This window comes from Thermobia domestica, chromosome 5 (assembly GCF_964235325.1).
Source record: "Thermobia domestica chromosome 5, izTheDome1.hap1.1, whole genome shotgun sequence".
Taxonomy (NCBI): Eukaryota; Metazoa; Arthropoda; class Insecta; order Zygentoma; family Lepismatidae; genus Thermobia; species Thermobia domestica.
Window position 1 is genome coordinate 134,705,218 of NC_137458.1, and position 25,792 is coordinate 134,731,009.

Below are 25,792 nucleotides of genomic sequence, written 5' to 3' on the forward strand. Positions count from 1 at the left end.
AAAAATTTAGAATTTGGAGTAAAATTATCGCCATGAGGCGACTCTTGTTTTGATTTTTATGTTAGGATTGGAAATTTGTTATAAGCACCAATTAATAATTACAATAAAAAGTATGATTTATACAACCTTATTTTTCATTATCATATATATTATATTCTGCCATTATTTGTAGGTCACTTGTTACTGAAAAATTTCCACGCACCGTTATCTTCAATTAGAGAGTAATCTTTTCGTGTTGACATAGCAATTTTCTGTTTTGATACCATATGTCAATTGTAGTCTCTTTCATCCTTTCCCTCTTTTTCCTGCTTCTATACCTTCTATCACGTCCCTCATGATCCATTTTCTTCTTACACAATGTTATAACCAGTTTCTCGCGGTGGCTCAGTGGTAGAGCGTTCACCTCTGGTGCTTGGGGTCCCTGATTCAAACCCTGTTCTCGCCAAGTGAACTTTGTAGTGGACAAACACCGTGAGCGTGGGTTTTCTCGGGGTTCTCCCGCTTCCTCCCACTTTCTTCATTCCACCATTTCATTCATTTCTCATAATCACCGTCTCCTTTAACCTAACCAGCATAACAGTGGGACGTAAAACTCAAAGATTTCATTTCATATTTTTTTTTCAGTTTCTTGTCCTCTTCCTAATTAACTTTTAATAATTATTGTCCTTTTCTTCCCTACCACTCGTAACATTTCTTCATTAGCTTTCCATTCAGCAACAGTACAACTGTAAAGATTACTATTAAAAGAAAAAGAAAAGATGCGCAAATTGATAATGGTAGTTTCATAAAGTGTTAAGACACAAATTTAAATTATAATGTTATTTTTTCTTAGATGACCAAGTTGATCATTCATAAAACAGAAATCAATCTTGGGGCCGCAGTGGTTCAATAGCAGAGCGTTCACCTCTGGTGCGTGGAGACCCTGGTTCGATCCCAGCTCAAGCCAAGTGAGCTTTATGGTGGAGAAACACCGAGTGTGTGTGTGGATTTCTCGGAGTTCTTCCGTTTCCTCCCACTTTCTTCATTCCACCATTTCATTCATTTCTCATCATGACAGTCTCTCTTTGACTCGGTTGGACCTTATAAATATTTCACTTTTATGGAAATCGATCTTTAGAATTTCTGTTACATTTCCACTCTTATGCTACGACTTTTTAATTTCTTAGGAAATTTCCAACATGATATAGCATATATATTTTCATTCATCTCTTTACAGGTGACAAAAAATAAAAAGAAAGATTACTGAGAAATATCAAACGTGTGGCAACCTTGTTAAGCAAAAAAGGGGAGTTTTTGGCATCATCCGAAGGGAGAAAAAAAGAGTTCCACCCAGAGTTTTTGGATATATATATACATCTAAAGACGGGGGTGAGAGAAAAAGATATGAGAGGGACAATTTGGATAAAGAAGTGTGCAGAAGGGAGAAGATGCAGCTGAAAAGAAAACTTTTCCTTCCTTTTCTAGTAAAAACTCTGTTGTCATCAAGAACACACCAGAGCCAAACAAAGGGCAATATTTCTTTCCTTCGTGCAAGGGAAAAATGTTGGAAGCAAATTTTTCATACAAAAGAATAAGAAATATTTCAGTAAAAAAGAAAAGGAAAAACAGAAACAACGTAGCTACTGACAGAGCCGCAACTAGAATCTTTGTCACTCGGACTAAACTAGCGCTCTTCTTAAGGTAAGTTTAAAGAAACGCTAATCTTCAATGCATAGCAGCATGTTTCCCTTACCTTTCCGATGTATCATATTTTTGGTATAACTTGCGACAATATTTGCAACAATTCAGTCGAAAATCAAAGAGACTAATTGATTCACGTTATTTTGGAGAAAAATTTCGAAATCAATCAGTAGGGCTCGGATTTCTATGGCATGTCATGTTTTTATTCAGATTTTTTTTCAGATATCTTATGAAATATAAATGTGTTTCTGACTGTTGTGAACCCAAAAATACGAATTTTATTGCTCATACAAATGCATATTGGAAATATATTTTAGTTTTAGATCATATTTGGGCTTTAAGTAGCTCAGAAGCGAGCGAAGTAACTCAAATGGTAGAGCGTTGGCATCTAGGAGTAGATGTAAATAAAGAACCATAGATTAGATCTACCAATCTATCAAATAGTTATATCATTTCTTTCCAAATGCAGCTAAAGTCAGTATTAACTGACACTAAATCACTTATTAGTGCAGCAATCGATTCAACTGTTTGTTGTATTCGTAGGGTAATGCTAATGGGTCCAAGTTAATCTGCGACGTTGCCACATTCTGAAAATTTTGATTCCCAACAGCGACTCAAGGAGGCCCCGGAGGGCATACCATATATAACACTTTCGCTTTATTTTGGCCTATAGAATAGTATTATGTGGTCGGTGGGCGTTATTTTTAGAACACCTTATATATATATATATATATATATTCGTATATATAAAGTATTTGGCTCTGTGTGACGGTTTTTGACCTGGCATAGTATCAGCCACTTCGAAAAGAGAAATTTGCACATCAGCCTCTATTTTCTCCCCTACACTGATACCTAAGTCCAGTTTCTTTGTTCATATTGGTGGACATTTTTTTCAATTCGAATCCGTGATTGACGGAATATAGTCTATATAGTTATTTTTTAAAATGCAAATACTCGTAGTTATATTTTCCTATATGGGGGAATACTAACCTCAGGTACCTATGGCTGCAGCATCATTGAAGAATTTTGCTTAGGAGGTCAAAACCATAGATGTCAGTAGATTTTCAGGTTTTTTCTTGGTACTATATTATTGTTTTATGGTGTAAACAGTATACAAATGTCAAACTCAGAGGGACAATTATTCAATGGAGCACCAAATGATGTCCCTGCTGGAACAACAGTATTTATGCCTGTATGGCCTGTCCCAAAAGGTGGGAGATCTTTATTTATATATAAAACAGTATTGTAGCCAGGATTGTTGTTTGGGGGGCCTTAGTGTTTATATATATATATATATATGTGTGTGTGTGTGTGTGTGTGTATGTATGTATGTATGTATGTGTGTTGCGCCGGAAGGTTTTTCTCTGAAGTGCTGGTTTTACATGTTCCTTCGTTGTTTCTCGATTGCTTTTTTTTTTTTTTTTTTTTTTTGCACATTTTGCAATTGCAAAGTAAGTTCTTATTTCGACAAACTAAACACGTCTAACTCGAGCAAATCTTCTGAACTGCTTTAATTCATCAAACATCAGAGATTATTGTGACATAGTCACACGCTACCAGTTTTCCACTCTCTTATGACAGGTCACGTGTTTTGATATTCTTGCCGAGGCCAATGATTTTTTGGGCTCAAGTAGGACCGACATTAGGGTGACCAAATCGTCAACTAGAAAAAACGGGACAACTTTTTACTTTTGGATAGGTTACTCCCCTAAATATATATTTTTGCCTCTCCGTTCTCTATCTCTCTCTCTGTATCTCTCACCGAAAAAAGGATAAATTTACATTTTTTTCGTTTTAAAACCTATTGAAAAGGTTGTGGAATTAATTAAATAGCAAGTAACTATCAGCAACTAACAAAAAATGAAATTTTGAAAACATTACTAAAAATATATGAAACATTTATCAATATCTGTCAATGAACAAAATATGTCACCGGCAGAATTTAAACAAACTACTCTCAGTATCTAATTCCAACTCCCTTTATTTTCTTTTTCTTACTTTTACACATTATTTCACTTACAATTAGTTTTCTTTTTACTTTCAGTTTTATAGTTCTATACTTTTGTTCCCCTTTCGTAAATGAAAGTACGTTATATCTTAATCAAATCACGGAAACAGTGTACTGTACTGATGACAGCGCCTCAATCTTCCACCGCCCGAAACAGAGAGTAAAAACAGCTTACATTTGCTCTTCATAAGGCTTTCAGCCCCTTGCACTGTCGTCTGCGGAGTGAGGAGGCCTAGGATGGAAAACAGTGCAGCCACCACATCCAAATATCGCAAACGTCGTAATGACGTTGCTCAGTAATTAAGACATATTCCAATATAATCACATAGCTTAGGAAATAATAATATAAATTAGAAAATTTTAGATTGGGAAGTTTTTGTTTTGTACCCAATGTACGTAAATACGGAACATTTTGGTGTCCCGGGAAAATTTTTCGGGACAACGGGAATGGTAGTGAAAAAACGGGACAATCCCGTTTTTACGGGACGGTTGGTCACCCTAACCTACATCCATTCCCTCTTAACCCTCGAGCTAAGGTAAATATTATTTTTTTCGGAATCTCCTTTCATGATTAGAAACGAACTGATTCTTTTCAATACTGCCTGGCTGAGTCTGCAAACTTGGTTTTGTATCCAAGAATACAAATGAAGACTGTGGTCATTACTATGTCAAATAGTAAAACAATAACTGCAAGGTGGGTGCGCGGTGGCTCAGTGGTAGAGCGTTCACCTCTGGTGCTTGGGGTCCCTGGTTCGATCCCAGCTCGCGCAATGTGGACTTTGTGGTGGACAAACATCGTGCTCGTGGGTTTTCTCGGGGTTCTCCCGTTTCTTCCCACTTTCTTCATTCCACCATTTCACTCATCTCTCATCATCACCGTCTCCTTTACCCTAATCGGCATAACAGTGGGACGTAAAACTTAAAGATTTCATTTCAATAAATGCAAGGTCACCATATGCATATAGGCACTTCTCACTATCTTTCTTTCTTCCTTTTGAACTGCAAGGATTCTTGGAAAACTCGATTTCCATACCCCAAAATACAGACATTTTTAAAGAATAAAGATGGAATGGACGAACACGGCTTGTCTAGGAACTGTTTAGTGACATATTTTGTTTTGAAATAGAGTACATAAAAGGCGATTGTTTTCTGTTTTGACAAAAAAAAAAAAAAAATTACAAACGTCGAAGTACCAAGGTACATTGTCGGAACCCTTTGGGAAGAGCTCGCCCCCCCCCTAAGCCCACTCCTTCCCTACGACACTGATATGAAATATTGTCTCTTGATTTTGTATTTTCTGAATCAACAATAAGTGTTTAATTTTTGGTTTTGGGTATTTTCTCGGGTTCAAAATTTAAAGGATAAGTTATTCCTCATTCCCTCTGACGGAACACAACATTGCTGCACGTCTTGCAAATAAGAACAGAAATAAAACACTGAAGTGCTGAACAATCCTGTACTATTAATAAAAATAAATACTTTTAATATAAAGTATTTATTCTTATAAATAGCACAGCCTTGTTCAGCAGTTCAGTTTTTATTTCTCAATCTCTCCTATATGCAATATATTCACATTTTAATATTGCTAATAACACATGCATGAGAAACCATTATATTCATGGTGAAATATAGTTTATTTTCTCCTTGATACGTACATTTCGTTTCATAGGTGCACTATGGTTGATGAATTCTTGCCCTTAAATTTAACAATGTGCTGATTATTTTTGTATCGTATTTCTTATGAGGCAGCAAATGGATTATACTACCATCTGTCATACTAAAAAAAATTGTCTTTGTCCTTTGTGTTGTGCAGATAGTTTTAACTCGGGGTCTGATCTGGACTGGAGTAACGTTAAACTCGAAGATATAACAAAGGACTTTTTTTTTTCGTCTATTTGGTTTCGGAAATCGGCAACACTGTCTGTCATCAGAGAGTCAGTCTGAAAGAAAAGAATTCTGGCGGGTAGAACGACAGACATGTCCGTGTCTGTTGAAGCCATCGATGTGGAAATCCGGACTGCCATTTGTTCTGCTAGGCCCCCGTTACAAAAAAAAGGGGGGGGGAAGAGAGACGGAGGGGTGACTCGTGTGGATTGCAGCTGAGCGTGTTACGGAAAAGAAAATTCTTCTCATTCTGTGTCTCTTCCCTCCCCCATCCCCCCGTTACTAGCTCGTGTTATGTGTAGTTTTCTCCACTTTTGCCTTCCAGTTTCCTCTCTTCCGATTTTCTACTATACTTCTTCTGTTTTGCCATTTCCCTTTCGACAGTCCATTCGTATTCCTTGTCTATCTAGCTTCTATTTTACCTTGTATGTTAGCTTTTCCAATTTTTGTAGCCTTAATAAAGAAAAGGGGGTAAAAGTAAGAGGAGAAAACAGAACAGACCTTATTTGTATTCTGTTGGAACATTGAGGGATCAGTGACTATTATTTTTATTCACCTCCTTTTTTCTTCTGTCTCGCTCTTTAGACATTTTTGCAAAACCGCTTAACTACGAAAAACCCACCACCACTATATAGCAAGTATCAACCAAACCTCCTTTGTTTTCTTCTACAGCTTTGGGCCTCTCCTCCATACGTGTAGTCCTTTCCTGATGCAACTCCGTAAACAATTTATGTCATCTGCCTGCTTGAACTAAACTACTGCTAACTAAAAGGTTGGTACATACATACATACAAAAGAAGGGGAAAGAGAAAAAGAGAGAGAAAGAAAAAAGAATGAGGCGTATACACGAGATAAAATGGATGTTTTGACGGGGGGAAGGCACATTATGCGAGAAACGGGGAAGGGATGGGATAATGGGTGGAAAAAACACAAGAGACTAAATGCATATAAAAATTGTCCAAAGGGTTGTTTCTTTTTCTACTTACTCTTTCGTTTTCTCTCTCTCTCTCTTTCTCTTTTCAAAAAAGTTTATTTGGGTCCATGTCTACTCCCTTAATCCTAAAACAATTCTTTTCTCTCTCTCTTAATTTTTACAGCAATTTCTTTTTTTTTTTTTTCACCCGCTCAACAAGGACATAAAAAAGGGACAAAACTTCAAAAGAAATAGTGTCAGAAAAGTTTAAAAAAGAAGTTGTTTACAACCTTAACAAGATTTCTTTTCGCCCCAGATGCCTTTAAAATAAACACTGTAAATAAGTATTGAACTTTGTGTGTGTGTGTGTGTGGGGGAGTACTATAAAGTTAACTTTCTACGACGACGTAGTTCGATATTGATTTCAAATATCACATAATAATGTATACACACAGAATAAGTCCCAACATACACACACAGAGAGAGAGAAACAATATTACGTCACAACAACATATTTGTCATTTTTCTTTTCCTTCCGTGTATTGTGCTTACCTGTAATTCAAAAGGCGAAATTAACTGGAAGGTGAGAAAAAGAATTACGCAGACAAAATATTTACTTTATGTCAAGTATAAAGAGATGTATGCCATTTGATAGAACGATATAATTGTTATTTTCTAGTCAAATTTCGGGAGTTAATGTTGCTGAATTTGTATTTCAAAGAATAGACTGAACTTAGAAGTATAATACATGACCTGAATATAGATTAAACTGGCGTCACTTGAGGTCGTTACAAAATTTTGACGGTTTGTTCAATAAATATGTTGATTGCCATGTCCAATTTTATCATGTTTCCCAAAATCTAATTTCTAACTTCATTCTAGATTACCTTTAATTTTCTATGAAAGATGGTAGAGTAGCTAATCAATAGCTAACGTCTGCAAAGAATCCGAAACGGTTGAAGGAGGAATATTCATGTTCATGTACCAATTAATATATTTTTTTTCAAGTCATTGCATAGATATCATACAATGAAGTAAATAACTGTTCATTTCTTACACTGAAGGGAAGGTAGTAGTATTTGTATCCAAATTCTACGTGGGTCGTTCAATATACTAGTTTCCCTAAGCTGTAAAACAAAAAATATTTTTTAAGGTACATTTATAAACTATACATACATGTGTAGGTGGGTCCTTCCTTACATCCCCACATAATTCTGATTGAGCTTCAGGCACTTGTCTCACCGTTGCACCGATTTGTCCAAACCCTCTGCAAAAAATTAGGGCTCTAGTTATTTAGCATTTTCCTGATCAACTTCACTTCATCACCATTTGACAGGAGGTCGTTTATGTCGACCCTGAATTCTTCTGTAGGGAAACGCAATTCGACATAAGCGAGCTGATCTCTTCTTGACGATAACGCGCATCCCTACTCAGCACGCAAACAAGATGCAAAATTGAAGAATTAGAGTGGGAACAGGTGCCTCACTCTCAATACAGCTTCCACTGTATTTAGCACTGAGTTACTACCATCTTTTTCTGGCATTAGAGTGTGTATTGGAAGGTGAACGTTCCGAAATAAATGAAGTGGAATATGAGAAGCGTGCTAAATAGCCAGAGCCCTGATATACTTTTTTTTTTTTTTTTTTTTTTTTTTTTTTTGGCAAACGGTTTAGATAAATTGGTACAACGGTGAGACAAATGCTTGAATATCAATGGGGTGCGGAAGGACCCACCTACACATGTATGTATAGCTTATAAATGTATCTTAAAAAATAAATATTTGACAGCTTAGGGAAACATATATATTGAACCACCCACACACACCCATTACTTCAAATTAAACATCCTTTTAGGCGTAGGAGAAAGTAATTGGCCGCCCTTACCTAGCCAGAGATATGTGTTTTGCATAGGGCTCGCTAACGTTTGCTCGAGCTCACGCCCACTTATTTGGCTTAGGTTTTGGTTGAGCGTGATCTTTGAATTCGCGAGATTGTAGGTAGGGCCTTACCTGTACTTGAGTGCGTTGGCTAAAGCTTGCGTTCGAGCAGAGCTCTAAAATAACCTATGACTTTATCTCTAAGCTGAACCAATCTATAATGTGTGTATAGAAACTTGAATTACGAGTACTATGATAACATTTTCACGGCTTTTTGAGCTTTTCCTAGCACTGGTGATTTCAGGGGTGATCTGGAGGATATTTTCCTTGGCAGAAATAAAATTCCCACTGAGGCCATACCACCTACTTAAAAAAATGAAATGAAATATTTCAGTTTAATGTCCCATGATTATGCCCTTTAGGCTAACGGAGATGAGGATTAAAACAAGTGAATGATGATGGAAGAATTGGTGGAATGAGAAAGTTGGAGGAAACGGGAGTACCTCGACACAGCCTACGGACACAAAGTTGTCCATCACAAACTTACTTGGCCTGGGATCAAACCAGGGACCCCATACACCAGAGGTAACTACTCTACCACTGAGCCACCGTATCACCTATTGTGAAATGAAACGAAATTGTAGCTTGATGTCCCACGATTGTGCACCGAGAATAACGGAGATCGTGGTGATGAGAATGAGTGAAATGGTGTGATAAAGAAAGTGGAGAAGAAAATTCCAAGAAAACCCAAGCACGAAATACTTGTCAATCACAAAAATCACTTGAGGCGACCTGGGATCGAACCAGGGATCCCATGCATCAGAGATGAGTGCTATACCACTAAGTCAATGAGGTCCCATACTACCTGCCATGCTGAACGTGAATTCCCATTATTTTTTTCAATTCCACTTTTTCCCCAGTCTATTGAAATTCTTCTCCGGGAGAAATCTTGTTTCTTGGTCTCTTGTCTAGATGGTTCGCTTTCAGTGCAGCTTCTTTTCGCAGCATCGTAGGTCCAAATTCTACTGAGTTCAATACCCTTGAGAAAAGGGGGCCGCGGTGGCTCAGTGGTAGAGCGTTCACCTCTGGTGCTTGGGGTCCCGGGTTCGATCCCAGCCTCCGCCAAGTGAACTTTGTGGTGGACAAACACCGTGTGCGTAGGTTTTCTCGGGGTTCTCCCGTTTCCTCCCACTTTCTTCATTCCACCATTTCATTCATTACTCATCATCACCGTCTCCTTTAGCCTAACCGGCATAACCGTGGGACGTAAAACTCAAAGATTTCATTTCATTTCATTTACCCTTGAGAAAAACAAAAAACAAAAAGTATTCTTTTGAAACACTTATGGGACCATCATAGGATGACTTTTCGACAAAAATACTAACTGGTGATAGGTATATCATATTGAAAACCAAGTGAAATTTCCTGGGTATTTACATTATCTTAAAGTTCTTATTATGAACCTGTATATTCAAGGATAGGTATGGAATGTGTGAAACGAGCAAAGCATGCCCCGTAAACATGCGGGTTGAGAGTTGTTACGTTTGTTGGGGGTTATGGGTTGTTATTATACCCGGGTAATGAATTATCATGTTATTTGTATTTTTTTTATAAAGTGACGTAGACACAAAGTACAACTCTTCCATTAATTCATCATATTTTTGTTATATAACTTGATTCCGTAGAATTATTTAGTGTGCATGATTAATTAAAACGAATAGAACCATATTGTGATGAATCCTATGAAGAAAGACAAAGAAACGCTCGTTTCAGAAGTTATTCTTCAGAACTAAAAGAACTTATTCATCTTAATTGCCTTGGATAACCATCTATTGATAATTTCAGACACTGAGTATCCGTTAAGTTACCCATCATCTTTGTCCATTCATCATTTTTTTTTTTAAAAAAAAAAAAGGAGACTTCTTTATTAGGTAGTTGTGCTGTATCAGTAATCGTTCCCATCATTTTCGTTTTTTTTTTTTTTTTTAAGTTGTATTTCACGTTTCACCTTTTTTCCTGCTCTTTGGATCCCCTTAGTTGGAAGTTTCTCTTTGCTTGTGTGTGTGTGTGTGTGCCCTTCACGGCTAGCGACTCGGCAATAGAGCGTGGTGTTCCCAGCCCCCTAAAGATTCAGCATTTTACTCCTCAAACCAGCTTTAGCTCGCTTGCTAGCGAGCGCGGACGGAGACCCAAAGCACCTTGCTGATTTCCACTAGAAATACAACGAACGTTCTCCGTGACTGGGCCAGGTAAAGTACCTACCCACCAGACCAGACCATCATTGGGTTTCTGATATGCTGAGGTGTTGTGTGGGGGAGGAGGCTTTTATAACACTAATACCACAACCTTCACTCACAGACAGAATGGAAAGGGAGATTTCTAACTCACTAATATATAAAGTATGGGAATCCGAAGGAGAGGGGAAGGGGAAACTACGTTTTACAGTGTTGCCAGATATGAAAATTACCACGAATGGAATTCCTGCGTGTTTTCCTCCTCCTCATGATGTATTGTGGAATAGTTTATAAAGGTTATCATTACAGGAAACAACAAAGCAAAATTCCTTTTGCATTTCTAGACAGAACTGTATATGTTACTTTACTCATAACAAAAGTCGTATATTCTTAGTTACCATATCTAAATTATCGAATGTAGGACAGTCTTTTCAGAAAATATACTGTATAATAATAATAATAATAATAATAATAATAATAATAATAATAATAATAATAATAATAATAATAATAATAATAATAATAATAATAATAATAATAATAAAAGACAGCTCAATTATCTTTCGTAGATTTGAAAATAAATTATCTTATAATTATGTTGGCGATGTTGAAGCTGAAGGAGCAGAACGATACTTATACGCAGTTTCCACTTTTGGCAGGAGTGCTGTACTATGTTATTGCAACAAATATTTGTAAAATTCACACTTCAATAAAGTTAATGTCTTTCCCGAAAATGCCGGTCCCCTTAGCCACGGTGCATATAATCATGAGACGTTAAACTTAAAAAAAAAAATGTTTCCCGAAAATGCACTACATTCTTATCCCGAACTATTTTTCGGGAATGATTTCAAAGATTGTTTCAACAACATATATTTTTCTCTAATTCCTCTTCCAGATATTCAATGAAAAATCTAAATATTTCGGCTGTTGACATTTCCTACAATAGAATTCTCTGCTTTTTGTATAGCAGGAATTTTGTTGTGAAAGATATGTATGTTAGAGTAAAGAATAGTGGTAATCCATAGTCCGTATGCCACGTAATGTATACCAGACCAGGGACACAGTATGAATGAAGTCATAAATGTTTGTTTTGTTTCATTCTTAATTACTCATTGATGCAAGCTCTTTAAGAATTACTATCATTTCTTGTACTGCTTAAGAAATTTAATTTAGCAAAGCTACTTTATACGTGGTGGCCCAAAAGTAGGTATACAGAACCGTACTGATCAGCCCATTACATTTTATATAATTTCTTATTGTTATCAGTCAAGTAGATTTAGTTTCTTCATTATTTGTTCAGAGTTTTATACTCTGTTGAGAATACAAATACAAATAAACAAATAAATAATGTCCTTTTACTTATACCTGAAGCTTGGAACAGCGGAAGCAAATAAACCCATAAACTAGAATGTTATACTTGATCAATGCATGGGTGTATACCTACTTTTGAGTCACCCTGTATATTTAGCCTGTAATTCTGTGTGTATGTTCTTCCGCTTAGGATGTAGAAGATCAAAGGTTCGAGTTTGTTTATGGCAATGATCTATCCACTGGGAGTAATAGAAATAAAGCATTTCCAGCTGTAACATTGATCACTACGGGGCAAAAAAACGGTGATAGATAACGGAAAGTTGTTTCCTGCAATCGGTTCATCATCGCAACCTACACATTTCGTCTCCATCATTAACTCGGGAACACAGTGGCTCCATGGGGTCCTTGGTTCAATCCACCGCTAAGTAAGTTCGTGGTGGACAACATCGTGTCCGTGGGTTTTCTCGGAGTATCCACACTTTCCTTTCATCATCCGTCTCCCTTTGGCCTAACAGGCATAATCGTAGGACCAAACTCAAAAGATTTCATTTCATTTCATTTTTTCCACCGTTAACTCTCTACTAAAGCCGGAAGTGATAAAAACAAATCCACTACATCTTCCGGTTTCAAAGTTGATCTACATAGAGCAAAAACGATAAGAGAGAGCGAGAAGCGTTTTCTAATCGATTTAGCATCCTAAAAATAGATACCATATCCTCTTTTAACCATTTATTTACACCGAAAGTGGAAGAAATAACCCATTTGTAGTTTTAACGTTGCTTACTATAGGGCAGAAGGGTAATAGATAACGAGAATCGGTTTCCTGTAATCAATTAAGCGTCCCAAGAATATATTTCATATCTATTCTCTCTCTCTTAAAACTGGAAGTGGTACAAATTTACTATCATTTCCGGTTTCAATGTTAATTGAGAAAATATCACGTCATACAAATTAAACTCCTTTACGTGGTGTACACGTTGCAACGCTACTTGTTTAAGGATAAAATGCAAAACAAATATAAATTTGATTAAATGTCTGAAAAACACGAAAATAGTTTAAATACCTCTCGAGCACAGTGAAAAATGATTGAAAGCAGGACGGATGATCTTCTTGACAAGAGAGACTAGTGTATAGAATACAATAGTTGAAATTCCCGTTCTTCGCACGGGGAGAGCAGGTTTGTAGAAAGTATTCGAACCTCTTACCCCTTAGGATATCCATTTCAATTAAAGTGTAATGTTAAAAATCCGTAATGTTATCCTATCTCTCACTCCTTCTTGCCCCATGCCGAAGACGTCGAACTTGTACTTAAAACGGCATCGGAAGAGTCATAATCCGTCTCAGTGACCCCGAAAACTATGGATTGGATACTAATATCATTCGTTTTCTATTATTTTTACATGTCACCACCTTTCCACCAAACCTCTTACCTGCCCATACCGATGAGGGACTAATTTAAATTTAAAGGCATCAGAAGTGTCACTGTTAACTTAGTGACCCAGAAATCTATGAATTAGACACTAATATTGATCGTTTTCGATCACCGTCATATGCGAACACTTTCCCCACTGCTCACCTCTCTGCCGATAATAGCATCAAAAGAGCCACTATTCATCTAAGTGATCTCAAAAACTATGGATGAGACAGTAATATGGGTTGTTTACGATTATTTGACGTCCCACCCTTCCCATCCTCATCTCTTGTCATCCCCGTGCTGATAATATAATAAAAGACTAAGTTAGGCCGTATTCACTCATGTACCAAAATTACCAATTTCGATGCAGTTGTCTACGTGGAATTAGCCGCGAAACTTCGTTACATTCATTTTAGACTTCCAAACTGTGCTATATATAAGTATCGGAAGTCTTATACAAAGTATCATTTATCGATCGGTATAAGAGCAAAAACGGTAACAAATATTGAGAAAATGGTTTTATTGCAATGGATTCAGCATCCGAAGAATAGGTTCCATTTCCTCCGTTAATCCTCTATTCAAACCGGAAGTGGTTGGAATTAACCATTTCCAGCTTCAACGTTTATCGCGATAGAAAAAAGAAAACTGTAACATATAGCGACAAGCGGTTTTCTGCAATGGATGCAGGGTCTGAAGGAAACATACAGCAATCCTTAACAAACTACCAAAACCATAGAATAAAAACTGTGACAAAATATCGAGAAGCTGCTTTTTACTGTCGATTCAGTGTCCTAAAAGCAGTTTCCATCTCCTCCGTTAACTATCTATTGAAAGCAGAATAGGTTCAAGTTAACCATTTCTGGTTTCGACGTTTATCGCCATAGAAGAGAAACGGTAATAGAAAACGTTAAGCTGTTTTCTACAATCGCTTCAGTGTACTGGCGCAAATCCCCAGGGGGAATGAGGGTACATGTACCCTTCAATCTTGGAACTGGGAGGACTGTTCCCCGCCAATAATCCGATTTGAAATGTACTTTTTTGGAAAAAATATGATGTCTTGTGTACAGAAAGGAAAGAGAGATGAAATTGATGTCTCCCCAGAATAAGTCTCAAATCTGCTAGCCTCCCTATGTTGAAGACAATGCTCCCCTATAGTCCAGAGGATTGTTTTTCAACTTCACAAATATTTTGAGCATCGCTTAAAAAAAAAGTCTTAATTTTACTTGTCGCACACCCTTCCCAATGTTGAAGACAGATTTGCGCCGCTGCTTCGGTGTCTCAAGAGAATAAATCGTCACCACCAATAATACTCTATTGAAAACGGAAGTGATTGGAAATTTACTGGTACTTCAGGTTTGAATACTGATTTCCGTAGACCAAAAATGGTAGGAGATAACGAGAAGTTTTTTTTTTTTTTTTTTTTTTTTTTAAATCGATTTAACGTCTTAAGAATAGGTTCCTTCCCCTCGGTTAACCCTCTACTCGAACCAGTAATTATAGAAATAAACATTGATCAAAATAGATAAGGAATTGTAATAGATAACGACAAGCGAGTTTTTGTCCGCTTCGATTCAGCGTGTCAAGAGTACACACAACCACAATACTACAAAAACCGAAGTGTTGAATTTGCTAGTACTTCTGGTTTCAGTGTTCATTTGCATGGGGCAAAAAGGATGAGATATCAAATAATGAATTTTTTTATGTGAATGCAGCACTCGAGAAACAGGTTCTATCTTGACCTTGTTCCTCTTTAAAGTTTTAGTATTTCGCATAATAGGGTCCATACACTTTCAGTTTTAACTGATCAATCCAACTGAGCTAGAAACTGACTTCACCGATCGTACGATGAATTGAACTGATAGTGTGTGAAGTACCGTCAGTTAACCGAGTTCAGTCCTTCAGTTTCTTCAGTTTAGTTCCTTCAGTTTCATCAGTGGTGGTAGAGCGGTGGCTCAGAGGTAGAGCGTGCACCTCTGGTGCATGGGGGCCTTGGTTCGATCCTTGGTCGTGCCAAGTGCACCTTGTGATGGACAAACACCGGATTTGGTTCTCTCGGAGTTCTCCCGTTTCCTCACACTTTCTTCATTTCACGATTTCATTCATTTCTCATCTTCAGAGTCTCCTTTAGCCTAGCAGGCTTAATCGTGGGGCGTAAAACTTAAAGATTTAATTTCATTTTTCCAAAATTCCTAGCTGGAAATAATAATAAATAATAAATAATATTAATAAATAATAATTATATTATTATTATTATTATTATTATTATTATTATTATTATTATTATTATTATTATTATTATTATTATTATTATTATTATTATTATTATTATTATTATTTCATAAGACTATTTTCTACCTAAAACAACTGGCATCTGATTCTAAAACTGAATAAATTACATTTTCAATTCTTGCGAGTACCTATTAGGTTAATATCTGTGGACCATTACTTACTTATGCCCCTTATGTAAAAATAGGAGGCTCTCTCCCTACGGTGCTCTCTCCACTCTCACTTTGTCATAGCAAATCAGTGGAACTTATTTCGTAGCTGCCTGTCCTCTTCAATACTGGCAACACTGACAATAAGATTACAAAAGGGCAACAACAACGGGACGGGGAAGGAAAAGAGGATGATTTCAGAGAGTAGAAATGTGGGTCTTGGGTTGAGAAGTGGGGCAGAAGAGGTAAAAGAAAAAGAAAAGGAAATACTTTCAGAAAAAAAGAAAAAAAAACACGCTTTCGGTCTGCGAGTGGAAGTCAGAAATCGCAGTCAGAAGAGAAGACGTGGATCGTGAGCTTCCATCTACTCTGCGAATGTGGTGGCAGCAATAGTAGTAATAATAGTAGCACTACTAACAGTATGAGAAAGCAGCTAAGGCAGGAAAAAAAGAGAAGTTTTTGGGGGTTAGAAAGAGTTTTTTGGAAGAAAAAGACGTGGATTGTCGCATTCAAACCTATGTGCTTAAGAGTCTAAAGAATTTATTGTTCAGTTAGATACAATGCGAGCCAGTTCTAGTTTTTTTCGTGGTCTTCAGAGAAACCATCCACCTACCCTCTCAAAGATCGTCGTCACTAACCTTCCCCTTCCTGCACTAACAATCGTATACCAGCAAACCGTATATTATTAAACTCTATAAGCAAAAATGAAGGTGGCAAAAAAAAAAAAAAAAAATGCTCTCATAGTAGAAAGTTCGAAACGGAATAAAAGAAAAAAAAAGAGAATGAAATCGTCTTCTTCAGGAGAATTTGTCATAAGATTGAAAAGAGCGGTTAGGCTTTGTGTGTTCCCTTTTATAACGCATTTTTCTTTTCCCTTCTTTATCCGGTTGAAGCGTACGTCCATACGTAAATACCCTTATACTTTCATTCCCATTCTAACTTCTCATTCTTCGACTTGGTCGTGGACTCTAGATCTGCCCGTACTATATAGGCTTTCCTTCCACTTCTTCACAACTGAAAAAGAAATTACAATAATAATAACAATAGTAGTAGCAGCAGTAGTAATAAAAAAGACTAAAATATGTCCATTTTTCCTTTCTTTTAGATTGTCAAAAGTCCCTATTGGTCTTATCCGCCCTCTTTTGCACTCAGCGTATGCTTGGAGTGATGTGGGAAAGAGTCTTTGAAGCCATAAGAAGAATAGAGGAAGAATAGAAAAGTCTTAATGGTCATTACAAATAACCATATATATAAAGTAGGTATTAGAATTCAGTCAGCGCCTTCAGTTTTGCTCTGTTTAAAATCATATTTTCCTTTACCTCCCATGAAAAATAGGTAGCTACTAGCTTCTACAGCTAGCCAGCTTGGCTATAGGAAGAATGAAAACAGAGGATTACCTTTACCTGCCCTGACGGAAGTGGCAAAGAGAGTCTAGTTTGAGAATCAAAAAGAACGTGAAGGGAAAAAATATTGAAAAAAGAAGAAATGAAACAAGAAATAAAGGAATGAAAGAAGAGAAGAAAACTCATAGTGGTAAGGTACGATTGGAATTGTAAAGTGTAAATACTTTTAGAAATACTGAAAAGAGTTGAGTCTGTCCATATTGTGAATATTAACAATGCCTTTTTCTTCCTGTTCCTTCTTGTGCAACTACTTCGTATATTTATCAGGAACAGAGTTCAGAACGAGTATTTTTTAAGGAGGGTATTCCGTTGTTATTACTACTCGTTATGTTGTCTGTGTAACTCCTCAAGAACTGTATAGTACTGGCAAATTTTCAGAAAGGAATCTAACATCTTAATAGCCACCATTACTATTAATTCCATTTCCATTTAACGAAATTCAGCGAAGCGAATACCTGGGTAAAATCCACAACTCCTCTTCTCTCTGTGGTAGAGCACTCACCTCTTATGTCTGTGGTACCTGGTTCGATCTCAGCCGGCACCAAGTCGAATTTGTGGTGGACAAACACCATATGCGTGGGTTTTCTCGGGTTCTCCCGTTTCCTTCCATTTATTTCATTAAGCCATTATCACCTATCTCATATTTTTTTTCTCTTAGTCTCGGTGCATAATTATGGGACGTTAAACTATAAAATAAATCTTCCGTTTTACAAGCACAGAGATGTATATTTGATATCCACCAGACACGTTACCAGGATACCCATGGAATGTCCTATTTTACTCCGTAGATCCCGTAGACATCCAGTGAAAATTTAAATGTCCACTTACGGTCCGGAAACGGGACTTCCTAAGAGACATTTCTCGGCTTCTTTTGCGCCAAAATCGCAGGACAACTTTTGAAGAACCAAGTGTGTCGTGATGGGCATATCCTATTGAAATCCTAGAGAAATTTCGCTATCCTCAAAGTTTGGAATGCAATTTTGAAAGTCCCGGAACAATTATATCGTGTTGTATGTAGGTACATTTTACACCCATCAACCACTGACTCACTGTATTCATTTCATCTTCCTTTTGTTCATATTCTCTAGGATTTTCGTCAAATATTCAAGTGAATTGGTTCAATAGACTGAGCGGTCGTGCAACTATTGAGAGGGTACCATACTAATTTAATCAGAGAGGGTTTTTCAAGTTTTCTACATAGATAAGGTTTGAGCCTAGAATGCTTTTATAACTTCACTTTGGAGATGGAACTTGGGGAAGGAAGAGGTGGAGATATATAAAAATGATTAAAAATGACCGATATTAGTGTGGAATCCATAGTTTTCGGGATCGCTGAAATGAACAGAGGGTAGGTAGTATATATTTTACTACAGGCGTTGATTTTACCTTGTTTCACATAGTAGCTCATAAGAATTTTCAATTCTTCAGGTGATTCCTTTTCTAGTAGCCCACTTTGTTAGACCCTACGTATTCTAATAGTCGTTTTGGTTGGGAATTGGTTATTTGTAAAGATAATAATGAAGTTGGAAAATACGTTTGTCCAAAAAAAGCTAATAGTAGACTTGGGAATTGATTACTTGTAATAATAAAGTTAAAAAGATATGTTTGCCCAACAGTATTAGATGTTGGCTAACCAATAATTTTCTGTCCTTTATCTAACAATTTAGCTCTCACATTTACAATCATAACTTTACTTCTTTTGATCGTAGGTGTTAACGTTAGCATATGACCGACAAAGCAAGCAATTTCAACGTAAGGCCAATACGTTGATAGTAGGTTAGCGTACCATATCCCAGTGTTGAGGCTACTGTTTGTGCTGTTTTGGTGAACAGTATATATGCATTAGAAAGAAAAAAAGAAAACATTTCTCATTGCATGACGATGTTTTTTCTCATTTGTTTAACTATGCTATACTGTAGATAGGATATTTCTTGGAATAATGTATAACTTAAATAAAAATAAAATCTGGCCAAAGTAAACACTTATTATATTATTATAAAGATAATCAAGAAAGTTCTGTCGTTTTTTGTAGAGGTCTGTGTTCAATTGACCCTCACACCGTGAGTTGAATGCGAATGAAGATAAGGCGAAGGTCATTTGTTGGTGGGGGTATATCCAACATACTACCTGGTTGTGGCAGTTCAGTTACACCGTGAATTTGCGTAAGGACAGAGTGAACATGGCATTTTTAAAGAGCGTCATAAGGGTGTGTATGCTGTATGAGTTCAAACTGGAGTCAAACGCCTCTGCAGCGGGGTGGAAGATATGCCAGGCCTTTGATGAGGGTGCCGTGACTACGCGGACAGTGCAGCGTGGTTTAACAAATTTAAGGACGGTGACGAAACACTCGAAGACGCACCAAGTGCCGGAAGAACAACACATGTGCAAAATGAAGATCTTCAGGTAGCAATTGAGGTGAACAGTGGCCACACATGTGAGGAATTCTGACTAAAATTCAGTGTGAGTGGAGAAACCATTTGGCAGCACCCCCATCAACCTGGGAAGCACTACAAGTTGAGTCGATGGATTCCACATGATTTGAGTCCGTTTAGAAGGCAACGCGAGTAAACACCTGTACCTTTTTGCTGTCTCATCTGAGGAAGGAGCCATTTCTGAACAGGGTGTTGAATGTGATGAGAAATGGGTCCTGCACAAAGCTCCAAGGAGCCGTCATCATTAGTTAACATCCCATGAACCGGTTCTAAAACGACCGAAATCAGCACTATGCTGTTTAAAATCCAAATTCGGACCCGCAACTTGGGGAAGGAGAATGAAAGAGATATATAAAAACGACAGAATATGACCGATATTAATGTCGAATCCATAGATTTCGGGGTCGCTGAGACAAACTGTGATATCTCTGATACAATTTAATTCCAAATTCAGCCTTTTTTTGTCCAAAATGAAATGTATTCTCCCTGTCTGAAGACTGTAGTGTATTAAAAATAAGTGTTTGCGTTGGTCAGAATTGATTATCATTTAAGAATATTCCTGAGAGACATGGAATTATTCCGCATAGTAAAGTGAAGGATAGTTCTTGACACTATATATATATCCTCTTGTAAAAGGAATCTTCTATTTTTACTTTTTAATTAAGTTAACGGTTTTGCAACAAAGGAAAAGAAAATAAACGTGATAAAGAAGAAGAAAGAATATGCTAAAAGAAAGAAAGAAAAAAGAATTAGAAAGCGTATAAAGAAACAGTGAATTAAATATACAGTTAGCAGAACAGAGATACAGAGAAGGAAAAAAAAAAGATAGAGGGTTGAGAATATACTTAAAAAGTTGAAGGTTATTTCGTCAGTAGTAAGAAGTAACAGTGTTTCTTCTATATACGATGAGGTTCAATATTCATCAATAGCCCTTTGTCTCTAAAATGTTTTACTTTGGTCGAACTTTCTTGTGCAAACAAGGTCTTATTTCTTCTCCACCAGCGTCTCTCTGAATAGGAAACTAGCGAAAGTAGTTAAAAAAAAAAGGTGGAAGCATCAAAGAAAGAGAGAAAGAAGGGAAACAAGATCAAAAAAGAGAGAGAGAATTTAAGTAAAGGACACAAAAAATGTAAGAAGAAACCAAGAAAGATGTGCAAAAGATGGGTAGAAGGAGAAACAATGAGAAGAAGCAAGTCAAAGGCATTTACGTAGAAAGTCATTTTCTTGAATGTGCTGCATAAGAAAACCATCAAGAACGGGATTAAAATAGAGCAAGCAAAGAACTGTGTGTGCTCTTTCTTCTCTCTCCCTCTTCCTCTTTCTTCTTTCTTTCCACTATCTTCACCTGGGAAAACTTATTGGACGAGAGAATTTGCAAGAAGTAACTAACCAAAAGATAACTTCTAACTGCCACCCTACCCACATGCCTGAGCGGAAAAGAACGCAAAGGCAAGAAAAAGAGTTTTAACGTGGCGTTGTCCCTCGTCCTTTTGCATTATATCCTCTATACGCGCATAATAAGGTTTTGCTCATTTCCGTACTGTGTGCTACCGCAGTTAATTTCATTCATTACTATTCGCACTTATCTTTAAATTGTCTGCTATATAGTATATGCTTATGGGTTTTTATTTTATTTTATGTATTTATTTATTTGTGCGATAGCCTCCAAGAAAATAACCTACTTGCTGTAAAATGTTCCGTAATTCACTTCACATAGGACATATTATCTCCCTCTACCTATAATCCATAATTAAAATTATTCTTTATATGTGTTTATCACATAGTTATCTTTTATTTTAAGATTCTTTCATATTAGGCATGCAGGTAGGTATTCTTCTAAGTAAGTTTTTGTTGTTGATTATGTTTAATATCCTACAATTAGATGCTCTGAAGCCAGGGCGGATCCAGGGGGGGGGGAAATTGCCCCCCCAGAAGAGGAAACTTTCTGATTTTATATATATAAATAAAACCCATCCCAAAATTTGGAGCCCTTAAAAGTAGCAGTATGACAACCCACCGCCCCCCCCCAGAAGTCGGTCTTGGATCCGCCCCTGTCTGAAGCTAAGCGAGACGGTAAGTATGACAAAGAAAGAAGTGATGGAATGAAGAAAGTGGAAGAACTACGGAAAAACGCACACATTCACGGTGTTTGTCTACCACAAAGCCCACTTGGTGGAATCTGGAATGGAACCAGAAACCCAAGACGTCAAAAATTGAAAGGTAGATAAGTTTTCAGAATCAGAAACTTTAATTTTATTTTGCCGCAGTGGCTCAGTAATAAAGCGCTCACCTCTTGTGAATGGAGTCCTTGGTTCGATCCCAGCTCGCGCCATGTAAGCTTTGTGGTGGGCAAACACCGTGTGCGTGGGTTTTTCCAGCGTTTTCCTGTTTCCTCCCACTTTCTTCATTTCACCATTTCATTCATTTCTCATCATCACCGTCTCCTTTTGCCTAGCCGGCATAAGTGTGGGACGTAAAACTTTAAAATTTCATTTCATTTTAAAAATTTTATTATGCGAATCTTTTATTATTATTATTATTATTATTATTATTATTATTATTATTATTATTATTATTATTATTATTATTATTATTATTATTATTATTATTATTGTTATTATTATTGATAAAATAAGTAGGTGGCAAGTAATAGGCGAAAGTTCATGACCTAAAAAATATAAATATACAAACTACAAAATGGCTTAAAAACAAGGGGAAATGACCAAAAAGTGTAAAAAATGACGATTAAATTTATATCTCTAACTTTAAAAAATACAACAAAAGTACCAAATGATGGACAATATGTCAGCGATATCAGAAAAAAAAATAAGGTAGCTTCTTCAGTTGAGATATGTAACTTTAATTTTAGATTAAACATAACCAAATAAAATAGAAATTTAAACAATTTAGTGAATTAGACAAATAAGGCAAATAATTCAGCGTAAAATGCACTTATTTCCCCGAATCTCGTCCTACTATGTAAGCATGATGTGTTTCCATGTCCTGAGTGTCATTGCAAAGATAAAAATAATGCTTCCACAGAATTAACAAATTGTGTACGAAAAATCGGAAAGTGGAAATCAAGGACACATTCGGAGGAGGGACGGACTTCATAGCCACGCTGCCTCTTTCCGCCGAAATACAGCTCGTGGAAAAAGCAAAAAATTTAAACATCAAAAATCATTTTTTTTTTAATGTTAGACAAATTATTTTTTGGATATATTTAATGTAAGTGAAAACTTCAATTTTTTTTCTATTACTTTTCAAACGGTTGCAATATACCACCGTCTTGACAACGTAGAAACAAAGACTAATGTCTGTAGTTCAAATTCTCTTCTCTTTGCTTGTAAATTGTTATCCTGTAAGGAAGTATGTTTACCTAAGTGTAAAATGTGGAGTATATACCTACTACCAAAATTAAAAGAATGGCAAAAGATAATGAAAAATTATCGAAACATACCAAAAATGAGGAAAATATACCGAAACTTAGGAAAAATGACAAAAAAAAAGTACCTGAAATCGGGAGAAATGATTTAAAAGCTAAAATTTGGCAAAATATTTTTTTTAAAAATTGCACTTTAAAATTATCATTTTCTGTTTCAGAACGAAATGTAGTAGCCTATTTTGTGTATTTGTTGGGTATTGTGTCCGCAATTACCAGGAGAAGAAGATGGCATTTCATCAACTTCCGCTTCCTAGTTATAAGATTTCTTCCTTGAGTTCAAATATTTCATATTGCTTTGAATTTGAGTTCTTCGTGTTAACATCGATTGTATGAAGGTTTGGGTCCACTACGTGTTAACATAGGATCTCAACCACAACCGGGACTTTTGAGTCCAATGCAGTTTGAGGGTGTACAGTAGACCAGCAAGCAAGGTCAATACTCACAATATACTCCCTTTTGTAGCTTTTACTATCTCGCCTCACAAAAGAGCTAGATTACAGGACTGGATCATTGGACCAGACTAATTTCACATTGGTAGTAAGTGCTTCCACATAGACACGCGAATTTTGATCTGAGTTGGTTGTTTTCCTTTTTTTTTTAAACATCGAAGTTATATAGAACGGGGTCTACAATTAGTCTCTTTAGGAACGGGCGTTGCATATAAACAATCAACCAATCGTCCTGCTGACAGGTGTGGCATATAAACACAACAGCTGGCCGAAGACGTGTGTGATATGCAAACAACATCTAGGCAGAGGATGAGTGTGGTATATAAACACAGTGCCAATAGATGATTGTTGTGGTATATAAACACAACGTCTGGACAGAGATGACGGGTGGGTTATATGAGCATATCTGGACAGAGAGGATAAGTATGGTATATAAACACAAGCTCTGAACAAAGATGACTATTGTGATACATATAAACAACATTTGGACACAGAGAACGGGTGTGGTGTATAAACACGCCTGGACAAATATAACAGACGTGGTATATAAAAACAACATCTGGACAGAGAAAATGCGTGTGGTTTATAAGCCTCATTTGCGTTTATTTGGTCAAATAACTCATTCAATATTCAATCATATGCTTGGATGGCTTTCAAGACTTCCATTTTCTTGGACTCTGAAGAAAGATTGATTTTCGTTCGTAATAGGTTAAGGGAAAGTTTAGAAAAAAATATTTTAGGTTCTAAATTCAACACTGGAAGAGAATGTCATGATAGAACTACTGCTCATGTCAATGGAAAAAGTGCCCACGCGCTTGATTACATTCCTATATAATTGCACTTCTTATACTAATTTGAGGACTCATATCTGTCTGTGACTCACGAGAAAAGACTACTTCAAAGTTATATTTAGAAATATATTTTTATTTATTTTCTAAATTTGAGGTCATCTTTTTCCGTGACCCTGAGAATGGATACGTTTAAAGAATATTCCATTGGATTCAACGCTCTCAAATTAGTGTAAAAAATGCAATTCAAAATTTATCCAATAACAGCACTTCTGTTATTGGCATGTGCAGGGTGTTTTTTTTTAATCTAATGACTGAAATGAAATGAAATCTTTGAGTTTTACGTCCCACGGTTATGCCGGTTAGGCTAAAGGAGACGGTGATTATGAGAGATGAGTGAAATGGTGGAATGAAGAAAGTGGGAGGAAACGGGAGAACCCCGAGAAAACCCACGAGCACGGTGTTTGTCCACCACAAAGTTCACTTGGCGGGGGCTGGGATCGAACCCGGGACCCCAAGCACCAGAGGTGAACGCTCTACCACTGAGCCACCGCGCCCCCCATAATCTAATGACTGAAAGACAAGACTTTGGTTATAGTAAGCTTGGGAGACTGAACGATCAAAAACTATAGCATAAAGAACGTGTAATGTTTCTTTTTATTCTCCTTTTTTCTATAAAGTACCAGATTAAATTCTATGAGTCACATGGATAGTTAATATGCAAGAAGCATTTCTTTTCAAAATTGATTTCTATTACGTTGAAAGTATTACCAGTCAATAATTAATTCAGAACTATGTTTATAAGCTGATTACTTTAACAAGCTTTCGAAATAAGTGGGTTCTTTAGAATTTCAAGATTTATACTTTTGAGGGGCATAATAGTTTCAAATAAAATTTGATTTAAAAAAAAAGTTATAACTGATGATTGAAAAACTAGAAGAAAACGACAATATTGTGTAAAATTGTGCACAAAGTGTTTATTTATAACAAAACACACTATGAATAAACTACTACTACTTTCCCCATGTGCAAAGCTTGAATTCCAGGGGCAAAGACTAGATTTGTGAGGAAGAGCGCTCTAAATTTGAAGTCACACTTTTCTTTTCCCTAGGAAGTCACTGTACGGTGTACAGAAGTCAGGGTAATGTCACGTATGCGATTATCCACGAGACAAGACAGAATCTTCCAACAGAAACATGTACACTTCCCGATATGAGACATTACTTTCCTGACACCTTTTCGAGGAGATAGCCTCCAGTTGAAAGCCTCAGGAACAACAGAGAAAAACATGTAATGATGACCCACTGCTACTTTTTTTTTTATCTTTCTTACAAGTGTAACTACCTAAATGCAAAACATTAAAAAAAAGAAAGAAAGAAAGAGGAGAAAGCACTGAGCCTTGTGGAACTGCACCGCACGTGTCAAAGGGAAGGGGGCGGGAAAAGTTAAGTTCTTTCAGCCATTAAAAAGCAATATCACAGAAGAAGCAAAAAACATTGTTTGCACTTGAAAACTCTTCA

General features: G+C 36.6%; 1 long non-coding RNA gene across 1 annotated transcript; it reads left to right on the top strand.

The window, feature by feature from the left end:
- Positions 1–1,237: 1,237 nt before the first annotated feature.
- LOC145684696 (uncharacterized) lies at positions 1,238–17,282 on the top strand. Its single transcript, XR_014131368.1, has 2 exons — positions 1,238–1,680; positions 16,861–17,282. It is a non-coding gene; the product is annotated as an uncharacterized LOC145684696 (long non-coding RNA).
- Positions 17,283–25,792: the final 8,510 nt, after the last annotated feature.